Source organism: Octodon degus, unplaced genomic scaffold (genome assembly GCF_000260255.1).
Source record: "Octodon degus isolate 3935 unplaced genomic scaffold, OctDeg1.0 scaffold00002, whole genome shotgun sequence".
Classification (NCBI taxonomy): Eukaryota; Metazoa; Chordata; class Mammalia; order Rodentia; family Octodontidae; genus Octodon; species Octodon degus.
In genome coordinates this window covers 12,357,986-12,369,787 of record NW_004524578.1, presented here as the reverse complement: position 1 = coordinate 12,369,787, position 11,802 = coordinate 12,357,986, and the positions used below count along the sequence as shown (strand labels likewise).

The 11,802-nt window shown below is 36.2% G+C and overlaps 1 long non-coding RNA gene across 4 annotated transcripts in view; it reads left to right on the top strand.

The window, feature by feature from the left end:
- Window positions 1-11,802, top strand: part of LOC111815427 — a 16,374-nt gene that overhangs the window by 1,576 nt on the left and 2,996 nt on the right. Inside the window, exons 1-4 of one of the 4 annotated variants that reach the window (XR_002820126.1) lie at window positions 132-154; window positions 1,967-2,034; window positions 2,518-2,604; window positions 9,474-9,533. This is a non-coding gene — a long non-coding RNA (uncharacterized LOC111815427). The other 3 variants (XR_002820125.1, XR_002820122.1, XR_002820123.1) reach the window with 3 other exon arrangements.

Sequence of the window (11,802 nt, the reverse complement as noted above, 5' to 3'; positions counted from 1 at the left end):
CCTCGCGGCGGGACCCCGACCCGCCGGGAGAGGGGCGGCGGCGGGCCGGCGCGCGGGAGCCCTCGCGCGTCCTGCGGTGTCTCCGGAGCTTTAGGATGAAACAAAAAGCCCCCTTTCCGGTTCTCCATCGGAGGAGCTTTTTAATCTCTTTCCGGTGAGGTGGGAACTGGTCCTGGAGGTTGAATTTTAAAAGAACAATGGAGCCCTGACTACATTGAAACAAAAATATAACTTGTGGTTTCCCCCCCATTGGGTGTTGGCTTTTAACTCTTTCAAAGCTGATTTTCAAAACGGTCGCAGGGTTGTGGATGCGGAGATCCTTGCTACTTACCAAAGCTTTACGATGGTAAGGTTGTCTTTTGAAAATGCAAGTTGGAGGAATTAGGAAGAGCCAGGGTACCGCGTCGCCCAGGGTGTTTTCATGGAAGGGGGGTTCGATCCTTACGGGGCTAGGTGATGACGTTCGATTAGGATGGTTTTATTTTGCTGGGAATTACGACACAATCGTTTTGACATCCTGATCGTTGAATATGGTGGAATATACTGCTGGATACTTTTTCGAAAGGTCGTCGGGAGCCGTTGTCTAACTTCTCCCACCTGGACGTGAACACGTACTTAGGTCAGTTCCTAGTGTTTCAGAGTTGAAGTTCATAATCTTGTTGTGTAGTATCCCAAGCCGTGATGGAAAAACTTTTCCCAAGCAATATTCTGACACCAGGTCTCTAGGTGAAGTTACTTTCCCGTGTGAACGTTGAAGTCGGACTGCACTCGGTAATAGGCGACGGAGAGGAGCCATATTTGTTGCATGTATAAAAATCTAGGTGGGCTTGAAACGGAGTAGTGTTAAAAATACAGGTTTGAGGAAATCGCAGAGTTCTCCACATAGTCTGTAATTTAAAAAGGCATGTTTGAAGGGGAATTTAGGTTTAATGGCTTGAAGAAAAAATTAGGTGCGCACAAACCTTTGTTTATTGTAAAATATTTTTATTCTGTAGAGCTTATGTGTGTTAAAGATGCAGATCTGCGTAAAAATGTTGTTGGGAAAACTAGTATGGTCATCTGATATCAAAGATACTGGTTTATCTCACAGTATTCCAATGGATATTTTTTTCTAGTTAAAAATTTTTTTGGGGGGGTAGGTTTCATATAGTTATACATATTACATCAGTTGCGCATATCTTGGTTTTACAGAACCTGTTTAAGTAACAATTTGCTTCTGAAACGTTTTTGAGATATTTAAACACCGCAGTGGTTTTAAATACTCAGAATCTAGTTCTTCGGAATCATTTTTAGATAGTAAAATTCAAAAATAATTGCCAGTAGTTTAGCATCATGAGATGTTTTTACAAGGTAAATGAGTTAGAAAAGAGACAGAATATTCATTGGCTTAAATGTAAGGTCAGAGATACAGTTGTAGACTTACTTAAAGGAACAAGCTAATATCCCAGTGGGTGAGATCAGATAACTTGTGGTTTAAAATTTAAAGTAACCAGTGGCCATTTTAGTTTCACCAGTTTCTCTTGGACGAGTTAATATTTAATTGCTCCTAACTGTAGAAGGCATCTTTAAATGATCAAGGAAATTTTAGGATAATTAGTCTTTTAAGTGCTAAACTTTTCCTTTGTTTTTGTTTATTGCCTGGCATCAAAATAGGAAAAATAAAAGCAAGGTCACTGTCTTAACTCTGTCCAAAGACTTGAATTCTCTGTATTTTTTTGAAATCTCAAAGCCATGATCTCCAGTATTCTTGAACATATCCAAAAGATGAAAGAAATGACTGATAAAAACATAAAAAAAAATAATTGCAGCTATAAATGCGCAGGTTGTGTGACCATGAGCCTTCTCTGAAATTTACCCGTAGATTTTGTCTTTGGAATATTTTCTCATCGTTTCATCACACAATTTTTGGCCAACAAATACTAAAAAATCAAAAACATTGATGTCATCTTCCTTTTTTTTTTTGAAGGTAACTTACAAGATTAAAATTAATTTGGTTGCTGGTGGTTCTGAATATGTACAGCTCTTTTATCTCAGGTAAGAACTGGCAAATTGTTACTTTGACATAAAAATTACATTCTTGGGTTTCTGTTTTGCTTTTTGATGATTTACATTTCAAGTAGCAGTGATTATGATTTTTATAAAGTTACATATCAGAAATTATTTTTCAAAGCCTTCCAACTTCATTTAATAAGATTAAAAATATATGTACATAGCCAATGCACTAAAAGATTTTAAGCCTTTGTTTAATTTTGGGAATAGAAAAGCATATTGTATTTTGGGAAAGATCATGGACTAAAGGTATTTTTTCCTTTAATACCACAGTATAAATACACCATGAGTGATTTTAAATTCTAAATATTCAAAAAAATGCATTTATTGGAGATAGGGAAGAATACTTTAAATTGACCATGGATTTTAGTACTTTTTCATATAATCAGAAGGTTTTTAAGTATTCCTGTTTGATGTTTATTGCTTTATCAATAAAATGTTTAGAATATTGTTTGTTTTCCTCTAAAGGTATGTGATTTTGAAGACTGAGACTTTGGAATTTTAACCTCTAAGGATAAAGAAAATGTTTGGGGAAAGTCTTATTTTATATCGCAAGTAAGTAAATAATTTCTTGTGGAGCATTGGAACTCACCATTGGAAATTGAATATTTAGCAACATATGCGCAGAAAAATGCTAAAGTTAGTTGGTGAAACAAACTGGACTTTTTTGTATCTTAGAAGATGAGAAATGACCCATCAATTTCCTTTATCTTATATCAAAATACTTATATTGCAATTTGTATCTTCAACAGTAAGACGGTTAGTATTTTCCATTAAAATGGTGCTTTAAACCTATGGTTAAGTCTGCAGTAAACATCAACACTATTGTCTTTCTAGTCTGAAAGGTGTATCCTTTAACCTTAATGATACAGAATACATTTTAAAAATGGTCTAAATGCACTCCCTCATCTTAGAATTTTTAGAACTACATTTTTAAAATTCTGCATTTTCATATATTAGTTTTATTAATGTTTTACCTATCTTCATTAGTTTATAAACTAGTGTAATAATGAGTTGTTTTGTAGTATGTAGAATATTATATTTAAGAGATTTCTAATTTAAAGCTTAGTAATTGCTAGTAAAGGTAGAAATATTTTTCCAGTACAATAGATACATTCTGGGCTTTAGCATACCATGTGCCCGATATGTTAACGTTTTAAAACTAGATTCATGATCGAAGAAAATATAACTGCTGATATTTTAAGGACATACAAGTATATGTAAAGTTAAAACAGTCTAGAAATTAATATCAGGTTATTGGTGTTTGACCAGAGGAAGTATTAATTATAATAAGGTTGGAAAAGTTAAAAAGACTAAGTAAATGGAAAGAGACTTTATTTTTTATTTTATTTTATTGAGAAATATCAATGAGACAGTTTCAAAACTGATTAATAGCACAGTTTCAATAATTAATACATTGTGCATTGTTATCTTCTTAGTGGTTATCCATAGTACAACATGCAGACAGAATATCCTGACCAAACACTATTAGTACAAATCTTTCTTCTCATTGAATTAATTGAAAGTAGCTGTATATCTAACTATTCTGCATATACGGATACAAAATGGTCCTTCCTTTGTATCCCGTTTTTTTGTTTAGTCCTGTCAAAAATGGGTATTCCATTGGCATCTAAATACTATAAGTGCGTGAATTCAGCAAAATAATTGAACACAGTCCAGCAGTCCACAATAGTAGTGGATTGGCCAGAGACTTTAAGGGCAAGTTAATTTACCTGAAATTATTTGTAGAAAGGACCAACATTTGTTGATTAGCATTTAGCTCAATCCGTTTAGTCAAATAGGTGATAGGATATTTTTATTGCCTTTCTTTGATTATTTTCCTTTTTAATAGTTTGTGCACTTTGATCAAGTTTGTATTTGTGTGTAAAACAATTGGGCGTTACACTTTAGCTATGTTTTAAGAATGAGACAAAACCAAAAAAGCCAAGATAGCGGTCTTCCATCCCCAAGCTTCTCTATGTTATTTATTTATTTATTTATTTTGCGGTACTGGGGATTGAACTCAGGACCCTTCCCTTGCCAGGAAGTGCTCATTCTACTGAGCTATCTTCCAGACCACCCCCCGCCCCAGCTTCTTTAACACACATGCCAAGATTAAGGTGTTCTTTATGTAGTTGATAGGGTATTAAATTGGCATTCCTATGTTGGCACTCATACAAAAATTGAATTTTTTTAATGTGAGGCATAAGTTTGAATATTCATAGGTACTATATTTATAATGGTCTCTCAGAAGAATAATTTGATCTATTAAGTAACAGAAAAATGAGGTGAAGATTAGAAATTTTATTTTATTTTATTTTATTTTTTTTTCTTTTTATTAAGGATTAGAAATTTTAAATGAGAATTTTTATCTTTGTTAATATGAAATCTTAAAAATGTTTTAAGTGATACAGTAACCTGTAAGTTAATTTTCAGTTTAATGTAATGCATCTTTCATAACTAACAAGATAAAGGATTATAATAAGTCATTTTAGGAAAATCCACATGTACCTGGATCTTTATGATAGTGTTTATGTTCACTTTTGTTAGTTTTGTATGTAATACACAAATAGGCTTCTCTTTGAAAGCAAATGTAAATGTGGGTACTGTTATACATAGATTAAAATTGTATCACCTAGGGGCCACGGAGATGGCTCAGTGGAATAAGCGCTTCCTTGGCAAGAAGCGCAAGGGCCTGAGTTCAAGCCCCGGTTCCAAAAAAAAAAAAAAATTGTATCACGTATAATAAATACACAGCAGTTAAGTAGATTTTGTTGGATTGCTTTAAATTACTTTATTTCAAGAAGAAGGTTTACTAGTGTTACTTATTAAGAACCAAAGTATAAGTTAGTGTGTTGCCTTTTGAGCTATTTTTGAATCCTGAGAATCTGATCTAGTGGTTATTAGGTTAGATTGTATTTACTATTTTGATAACTTTTAAAAATTAACTTGAGATTTCATAGAAGTGAATGCTGTGCTGTAGCTGAACCACAGGTTTTTTGAGCCAAGACATGGCAAGATATGTGAAATAGATAATTTTCAATAAAACTTTAAAATTTAGTCTACTATTCAGTGTTTTTTGAGACAAGTTCTTGCTATATGTAGTTCAGGCTGCCTTGACCTCACTGTAGCCCAGGCTGCCCTTGCGCTCAAGTTGGCAATCCTGCCTCAGCTTCCAAGTGCTGGGATATAATAGGTGTGCGCCACCACACCTAGCATTACCATGTAGTTTCTTGTTTTGTACCAGATATTGAACTCAGGACCTTGGGCTTGCCAGGCAGACACTTAAGGAGCTGCACTATCAACTTGGCCCTCAGTTTCTTGACTATCTAAAAATTTCACCTATTGATGGTTTATTTTTTTCTCCTTTGAGGTTTTTATTTGTGTAAAGAGGGAGGAAATTTTGAGGACTTGTCTGTTTTAATCACAGGTATGTGATACAGTAGAAATTCAGTGATCAGGAGACAGCCATAATGTAAACAAGCCCTACAATATTGACATTTTGTTCTGTACACCTTCGTCTACTTTCTGTATGAAAGTAGGGACTTCACAATCTCTTAGGGTCCCTCTTAGCTCTTAAATTGTTTGACATAGGCTGGGAATAGTGGTGCTTGCTGTAACCCCAGTACTCAAGAGGCTGAGGCAGGATAATCACTTTGAGTTTGAGGCAAACCTGGGCTTCATAGTGAGTCCAGGTCAGCCTGTACTATTCAGTGAAACTATGTCTGGGAAAAAAAAAAAGTTGGATATAAATAATGGTAAGTATTAAATTATTTTATACAAACTTCATAATTTTAAAATTGCAAATCATGTGTTACCTCTGTGATGGAACAACTAGAATAGTGTCAGAGGTGAGGCAATTGACTTTGTTATACATTTTTAGGTATTCCAGAATGTTAATAAATAGCATAAGTACTTATGAAAAAGTAATTGGAATATGAGGTTATTTTTAAACAAAGAAGATTTAGAATATTGCAATAAAAGCAGTTATTGATTTTTCTAATAAGTATATCTAAAGTCAGGTATATTTTTATGAAATATTTACAGCTAGCCAAGATTATAAATGAGGGATTGTAGATTGCTTGTCTGATAAAATCTATTTACTACCCTTTAAGATATTTTTATGCTTCAGAGAGCAATACCTCATTTTACCAGGTACTATCCCCTTTCAGATTGAATACAGACTTCTTTGTTTCTTTGAGATACAGTCTCAGGGTGGCTTTGAACTCACTAACACGGGCCACTCTTCAAGTGTTGCGGATCTTTCTGCTTTAAGCCTCTGAAGTTCTGTTACAGGCATGTGCCACTATGTCCAGCTAAATGTAGACTTATTTTCAAATTGCCTGTTTCTGGATTAGCCTGTATTATTGGAAACTAGAGTATATTTTGTTTGAATCGTATTTTTTTTTTTTTTTTGCGGAACCAGGGATTGAACTCAGGCAGGCCCTTGCGCTTGCCAGGGAAGAGCTTATTCCACTGAGCCATCTCCCTGGCCCCTGAATCATATATTTTCAAAGTAATACTTGCTTCTATAACATCTGAGTATCATCAAAATCAAATAAGTTTTGACATACCGTATAAATAAAACTCAGTGGGGTGTGTATTTTGGAAATTCTCCTTTACTTTTTTTTTTTTTGGTGGAACTGGGGATTGAACTCAGACCCTTGTGCTTGCCAAGGAAGCACTTATTCCACTGAGCTATCTCCCTGGCTCCTCTCCTTTACTTTTTTAAAAATTATTTTTGACTTTTTGAGACAGGGTCTTGCTGTTTGTTCAGGCTGGCCTTGAGCTCACTTTGTAGCCCAGGCTGATCTCAAACTTACAACAATTCTCCTGCCTCAGCCTCCAGAGAGCCAGGATTACAGGTGTTTACCACCACACCTAGCTCTTTGATTTTTTTTTTTTTATGGGGGGGGGGATCGAACCTGGGGCTTTGTGCATGTAAGGCGGGAGCTCTACCATTGAGCCCCATACCAACCCCAGTTTTCGTAGTCTGTTCAAGGTAAACTCTTCTTTCTCATTCCAGTTTATTTATTTGGTACAGGTTCTCCTTATGCTGCTCTGACTTGTTTTCATCCTCGTGTTTTCAGCCTTCCCAGCCCTGGGATTACAGGCATGCACCACTGCTTGCCTAAGGCAGGTGCTTAGTCTGCTGAGCTATCTCACTGGCCCCTCTCATTCTGTTTTAAAAATGTGGCCAGGTGCTATTTCACACTGTATCCCTTTTGGGAAGGGAGAGGATATGGTCCGATCATATTGCTATCAAAGTATTTTTAGTGATGCAAAGTAAGATGTCTTTTCTGTTTGGAGCCTTGAGAACTGGTCTTGGTAGGTAATTTACAAGCACATCAGAGCTGTGTATGTAGACTCCTTAGCATTCTCCTTGTCCCTTTGGGAGAGCAGAGGGTTGTAGACGAGAGGCTTCTTTCACCAAGATTCCTTCTTACCTCCGTGCTACCCTTCTGTTAGGGGCTAATTCAGCTTGTTTTTCCCAGTTCTTGTCCACAAAATCTTCCCTTCATTGTAAGGTCAGATTAAATTTATTTTTATTTTTATTTTTTCCCCCCTCTGAATGGAATAAGGATTTTTTTTTTTTTTTTCCTCTGAATGCCTTCAGGGCAGGTTTGGCTGGCTTGAGTTGTGGGGATCGAACCACAGCAACTTGAGCCTGACTGCTTTGTTGAAGCAGCCACTTAAAGAACTGAGCTAAGGGGCAGGCCCCCCAGATTAAATTTAGAAGTTAAAATGTGCTCTAGTTAAGCCGTATTTGTTAACTGGGAAGATATTTGAGTACCTACTCTTCAAGGAATTTTAAAGCAGATCTTTTTTTCATGGTGGTGATTTGTCAAAATGGCTGAATGCAGTTAGCTTTCTCTTTTTTTTTTTTTGGCGGAACCAGGATTGAACTCAGGCCCCCTTGTGCTTGCCAGAGGAGCACTTATTCTACTGAGCCATTGCCCTGGCCCCCATTTAGCTTCCTTAAGGTAAAATGAGGACTTGTTTTTTTAATCTGAAAGCTGGTGTTAAAAAAAAGCGCTTTCAGGGCCAGCCAAGTAGCTCACTGGATTAAAGTGCCTGCAAGCAGGTGCAGGGTCCGGCCTGGCGTTCAATCCCTGAGTGGGGCTTCACTAAGCCAGCAATTGAGACTGGGTGTGGTGGTGCATGCCTGTAATCCCAGCTCTTGGAAGGCTATAAATAGATGGATCTAGTAGTGAGACCCTGAACACCTTGTAGTCCCTTCCCTAAAATACAAAACTAAAAACATAAAGCATTTTCATAGCTTAACTTTAAGTTAAGTCCTAAAGTTGAGGGGTGGGTGTGTTTTTTTTTTCTGAAATTTTATTCATCTGGAACTTTTAGAGAGCTCTTTCGCTTTAGATTTTTTTTTTTTTTTTTGGTGGTACCAGGGATTGAACTCAGGATCTTGCGCTTGTCAGGCAGGCGCTTATTCTACTGAGCTATCTCTTTAGCCCAGCCCTTTGGTATTTCTACATTTTGTCCCGGACCCAGGGTCTCACCCACACTATGCAAGAACTGAGCTATAACTGTCCCTAGTCTTCTCCCTACATATTGTAATTATACTCAACAGTAGTGACTAACACAGTTTGTGCATATATCCAGGAGATATTTAAGATACAAAGAACCATTTTTGGTGTTTAGTAACCAAGTATTTGAGTCTAGTGTAAAGTATAGGTAAAATTTTTTTTTCACTAAGTATACAGTTTAGCATTTGCATTACCTTAGTTGAATAGATAAAAGTAAAACTAATAGTTTTTAATGATATTCTGTTTTCTTTCAAGTTCTTTAGGTTAGCAGTATGGATGATTTGATTGTGTACATTATGCTGATTATAATACATAATAATGTGAGGAAATATGGTAATGCTAAGAGTGACCTTGCAGGGGAGAATGGAAACTTTCTTTCAGAAGGCTTGAAACTGGATTGGGTGGAAGATGACAGATGAAATAAAACTCTGTGTTGTCACAAGTGATGTTGGGTTTTTATAGTCTTGGTTGCTCATTGCTTCTACTCAGGGAGCCCAAATATTTATGCGCTCACTACTTTCGAGTTCTCAGGGGCTGAGATAGGTGTGTGATGTTTTGTTTTTTTTTTTTTTTTTTTTTTGTGTGCGGAACCGGGGATTGAACCTTTGCGCTTTCCAAGGAAGCGCTTATTCCACTGAACCATCACCCTACCCTTAGGTGTGTAATTTTAGTGGTACCTTATTCTAGATGTGAGTCTCTTGCGCTGCCAATCTAAGATCCTTTTGGGCTTTTAGGTCTTGTCTTTGGACTGTCATGTACGTAAACATATCTTTGTTTTGGTCTCTTGAGTGATCCTTACAAGATGTTGCAGCTTTGTTATAAATGGCATTTAATCTATTTTTTTATGTATAAAATTATGTTCTTTTTTGTCTTGTACAGAAATGAGAATCCCGACTGATAATCTAGAAGGCCTGTACAGTATAGCAGACCTTGGAAACAGTAAGTATTATCCAGTTTCCATGTTGTAAATGTGACTGGAAAGTTTGAGTAGTTGAGTTAGAGTTGTACAAATGGAGAGGGAGTAGTGAAGCTTGGGACAGTACAGGGCCGTCAAGGTCTGTGAGGTTCACTAAGCACAGTTTATTTACTTCTACTTACGTTTTCTTTACTTCAACTCAGGCAGAATTAAAATGTAAACCAAGTTCACATTGGGGTATTATTCTAATACTCCTCTTAGATCTGGATATTGGGGATCCTCCCTTTTTTACAAGTAAACTTTTTTGGAGCACACTTGTATTTAATACAGATGCTTTGTGGTTATCTTCCACCACTGATTGAAGAGTTGAGGGTGGTTGTAACAAATAGCCGTGTAGCCTAAAAATTTTATTGTGTGATTCCCTAAGTTCGCTAGCCCTTTGTTCTAGTTCTATCCTTTTTCTTAACTATATCATACCTTCACAGAAATTAGAAGATTTGAGATTACCAGTAATTCAGTAATTCAGAACTTTCTTATGCTTGAAAGTCCAAACAGAAAGGTCTTCACTCTGGTTGACAGTGATGTTATGATGTGATATTACAAGAGGTGTTAACTGCTGCTGCTATGTAATAGCATCTCTTAGTTCCAAACCTGAGAAATAATGGGGTTGAATATTGAATAGGATGCGAAAATTATTTATAAATGAAGTCAAGTTTAAAACCCATAAGGACAATTGGAACAATTTGATTTAATTAGAAAAACCTTAGAAAAGATGACTTTTTCTTGGTTAACATAATTGACCTTGTTTTCTCAGTGATTAATAAATGGCTGGTCTTTTTCCAATCATTTTGAAGTTTTTAGGCCTACCTTATTTAAGATTCAGCTCTGTTAACGTGTATTGTATTGAAAATTCACACTTTTTGAAAGGCATTTATGTTAGTTTACTTTTTTTATTTTTTTGGTGGAACCAGGGATTGAACTCAGACCCTTGCGCTTGCCAGGGAAGCGCTTATTCCGCTGAGCCATCTCCCCGGCCCCTAGTTTACTTTTAAGGGACATTTTATACAAACATTTTTTAGCTTTAAAGACAGTTTTCAAAGAGAACATTGAGATCAAGACATAATCACCAGGAATCTTCATTACACAGTGGGCGGGATGAATTTTCATTCTAGAGTATAATTTTATGTCTGTCTTGTTGGTTTTGAAATAAAGTGTTTTAAGTTTTAAAATAATGCAGACTACATTGATAGTAGCTTTCTGTAGCCAGCTATTTAAAAATTTAATTGTTTCTTATGTTCCTCTTACATTTTTTTTTCTGCTATGAAAAATGTGAAAGTTGTGGAGAGGAGGGTAAGATGATTTGAGAGGAGCACTTAAACAGTCTAGATAACGAAGCATTTGCCTACATTTCAATTTACAACATATTTTATAATGTCGTAGTATTTTTTGAACTTTACTGAAGCAGAATTTGAAGAGTAGACTCTGCTTAACTTTTATGTTTTAGGGATGTATACAGTGTTTGGAGATAAGAGGAGGCAGCAGTTCCTCATTATGGTTTTACCTTCATTCAAGCTTTTGCCTTTGCTATGGGATTGTTACAAGAAGAATTGTGTATTCTTTAAAAAGAAAATATAAGCTGTTATCAAAGTGGGGCAATTGTAATTGAGGGCTTGAGCCTCATGTGAAATTTAAGATCTAGATCTGTTTGGCTTTTGGAATTGTAGATCAAAGCATCATCTCTTCAGTATGTTTTCAGTAATTCATGAGAAGGAAGTAGGAGGAAGACTTTGATATCTGGAAACTACCCAAGTGTGTCTTTTTGTTTTTGGGTGTTTTGATAGAGTGGTTTCAATTTAATGCAATACTAAATTTAAAATTTTTAGAAAGAGTCAGGGCTGTCCAGATAGCTCAGTGGACTAAAAGTGCTTGCTTAGGCAGGCGCAGTGACCTGGGTTTGATCCCTGGGGTGCACTGAGACAACATCTGAGACTGGGCATGGTGGCAGTGCGCGCCTGTAATCTCAGTGCTTGGGAGGCTGAAAATAGGATAACTACGAGTCTGATCTGTGTAATGAGACGCTGTAGACCCTGTACTAAATTAAAAAAAAAAAATTGAAAGGTGTTTATTAAATAACTGACACCATGATTCCATGTGTCCTTTAAAGACAACTTTACTATTGAAATATAAATTACTTTTGATTAAGTACAGTTAGCTAGGGGCCAGGAAGATGGCTCAGTGGAATAAGTGCTTCCCTGGCAAGCTTAAGGGCCTGACTTCAATCCCTGGTTAGGT